General features: G+C 49.9%; 1 long non-coding RNA gene across 1 annotated transcript; it reads right to left on the reverse strand.

The window, feature by feature from the left end:
• Positions 1 to 90: 90 nt before the first annotated feature.
• LOC123522792 lies at positions 91 to 1665 on the reverse strand. The gene is made up of 3 exons (XR_006681001.1): positions 1295 to 1665; positions 787 to 979; positions 91 to 660 (listed from the first exon to the last, which is right to left on the reverse strand). It is a non-coding gene; the product is annotated as an uncharacterized LOC123522792 (long non-coding RNA).
• Between the last annotated feature and the right edge of the window lie 1604 nt (positions 1666 to 3269).

The following is a 3269-nucleotide window of genomic DNA, read 5'->3' on the forward strand; positions in this document are numbered from 1 at the left end:
ATATCTTGCCCTGTCCGACGTCTCCCTTCATCCACTTTTTGGTTGTCTGTCCCCCAGGGAGGAGGTCACACACAGTTCCATGTAATCGGTTCCCTCGAACTGCTGGCCTTACGGATGGCAGCCCAAGGTGTAACCACTGTACAACCCAGGATCCTTAACTGAGCCTCACTTTCTTTATTATTATGGCTTTATTATTACAACTCTCTTTATTATTACAGCTCCTTCAAGGTGTGGGGAAATATTAATAGTTTTACCTTTTTTAGGGTCAGGTTTTTAGTGTTAAATATTGGTTTTGTGGGTATGAAAGCTCATTAAAGTAAAAGGTCTATTATTAATTTTTTTTCTTAGATTAACCTCAGAATTCACAGAGGTTCCCACAATGGATTTACACATTCCAAGGATCACAGAACCTGCCACGCTTCATTCTACTGTATGGCAGCAAACACCTTTGTACGTGCAGGACTGGACTCCTGCAGCCACATGCAATGGTGCCTAATGCAGGAAGATCACAGGCCGGTGGGTGCACAGTCCTTGGGGTGAGTGGTGGTGGACGCATCTCCAGGGCTGCCATCAGCAAGGCTCCATTTGTTGCAAGAGACTTAAAAATCGGCAGTTGGACTATTTAAGACAAACTGTCCACACACGTTCGTCAGTCGCCAGCTGTGTATAAAGCAGTTTTCATGCTGTGGCCGAGGTTGCTGGAAGTCCAGGAAAGACCGCGAGCGCCCTGGTGGCACAGCCGGGGTTAACGCCCCCATCCCGCGGCAGCCTCTCCCCACTGCTTACCTCTCCTGGGCGTTGGTACTCCAATCCCCACCTAGTGTGTGCTCGCCAGCCTTCCATTTCTGGCATTCTGTCGCCCTCAGCTGGTAGAAGATTGGTACTGCAACATGTGATACCAGGGTTGATGTTAGGAGCTCTTTAGGGGCAGTGGGCTTGTGGTGGTACCTGCCGCGCTAACTTCTTGGCTATTTATGATCTGGAGAAAGTGAAATAGTGAGCCATTCACGGAAGGCATGTCCACTCTGACCTGGCCGGTGCATTTTCTGGTAATGGGGCTGTTTTTTATTTACTTTAAAAATACACCTTTATCAAACTTTTTTTAAAAAGGGGCTAGTTCACTGTCCCTCAGACCCGTTGGAAGGCTGGACTATGGTTTTAAAAAAAATTATGAACAAACTCCTATGCACACTGCACATATTATCTTAATTGGAAGTAAAGAAACAAACGGGGCAAAAACACCCGGCAGGTCAGATAAAAGTCCTCAGTGGGGTGGGCCGCATGTGATCCCTACCTTCTCTTCCTCATGGTCAGGTGGACTCCTTGAAGTCAAGAATGAGGCTTCCGGTTCTGTGCCTTGAACCCCAAACCTCCAGCTCCGACCACATGCTCCACTCCTTCCCCTCCAGCCTCTGGTCGCTGGACCTGGGCAGATCACCCCAGGGCCCTGGGACAGCAGGGCTTGGCTCTCAGTCTGCAGCACTCAGCCCCCACCACAAAGCCTCACCCCACCCCGCAGTCCCTCCAGCACGTAGCAAGGTATTTTGTGGAAAAGCCTTGAGGGAAGTAGGGCAGAATAAGGTACACACTCAAGCCAACCCACGGATGGTATGGTTAGAGCTTGAGGCTCCTTCGAGACCTGCTTTGCCAGAGTGCTGCCGTGTACATTGCTTGAGCTTGAGGCTGGTGGATCCTGTGGCAGTTTAGGGGCCTGCTTCCCTAAGCTCCCGGGCTACTGACAATTGCTGACTCACCCTGCTGTCTGCTGCCTTCGGGCAGACTTGGCCTGTCTTGCCTGAGGGAAGATTCGAATGTGTGCTTCATTGACCTTGGACTGGCATCCCAAGTAAGTTAAAGGGCTTCCAATACGTTAATGGTTCCATGAAAGTGAGTTAAACTGAGCCTTCTACACTACTCAGTTGACTAATTATCTGTTATATTCCTTCTCAATGTATAAACCTATCCTTCTATATATAATCATAAGGGTCGGCTCACTCCCTGCAAGACATCCCCGAGGAAAAGCTAAATGGACTTACCCTGATGTAGCCAGAGCCCTGGCAGCTGGAGAAAACATGTGGAGACCCCTTCCAGCACTGAGATACTTACGCCACTGGATCCACAAGACTGCCCACCCACTGGCCGGTGATTTTCCTGCATTCGGCATCATTGCATGTGTTTAGTGAGTCTGAAGAGGACTTTACAGATTTTCATTGGACATACGGGGTAATATCGGACTTATGGACTTGATCTGGACTGGGCTGGAATGTTTTCTCAATACTCAATTGCCCTTGTATATAAAGCTCTTTCCTGTAATTAAAAAAAAAAAAAAGTAAGTGTCCTGGTTTTGTTTCTCTAGTGAACCCTGCCTAACACACTCTCCAATCTCTCATAAGCCATCAATCAAATATGGAGCAAAACAGGCAAGCAACCGAATGGTCAGCACCAGAGTAAACTGCCACTGGTCCAGGACAGGAGATGGTGTCTGTTAGGGTCTTCCAAGGAGATCAGATCATTCGTCGGTGCTGGAGGGGTACTGGTAGCTTTCTTCAGGGAGAGAACCCTGCACAGCAGCGGACTCACATATCTACACACAGGGCAGTAAACTTGCTGGAACCCAGTGGTGCCGTGGGTTAGGCATCATGCTGCTGACGGGGAGGCTGGGGGTTCCAAGCCACCTGATTCTCTGCAGGTGAAAGGTACGGCTGCCTGCTTCTGTAAAGATCGGGTCTGTGAAACCCTACATGGGGACTCTGAGTCAGGCTGAAAGTACCACAGACCTGGCGAACAGCAAACCAGCCGCCTTGGAAGCAGGACTGCCAGAGTGCTCTCAGAACCAAGGATGGTGACTCTGTCTCGCAGTCGGACATGACATCCCCAGAGACAGACGAGTGCTGGGAAAGACATCACGCTCGGTAAGGCTGAGGGCCAGCGACAAAGAGGAAGACCTCAAGGACACGGACGGACACACTGAAGGCCACATCGGGCTCAAACCCAGGAAGAGTGACGACGTACGGCGCAGGCCGTGTTCCGCTCTGTCGAACATGAAGTCGACAGGGGTCAAAACCCACTCAGCAGCACCTGATGACTGGAACGGGGGACTGATGGCAGCGTGGATGGCTGGACGGAAAGCTGTGCACGTACACAGTGGTGAGATGGAAAGGAAGAGGAGTGTGCAGATCACTAATGCTCTCATGAATTTTCATTTAATGCTAGTGAACATGTTTATCATAAACACAATGAACTACAACCGGAAGTGGAAACCCCTTCTC

Source organism: Echinops telfairi, unplaced genomic scaffold (genome assembly GCF_000313985.2).
Source record: "Echinops telfairi isolate 266 unplaced genomic scaffold, ASM31398v2 ScPeMD7_7459;HRSCAF=8497, whole genome shotgun sequence".
Classification (NCBI taxonomy): Eukaryota; Metazoa; Chordata; class Mammalia; order Afrosoricida; family Tenrecidae; genus Echinops; species Echinops telfairi.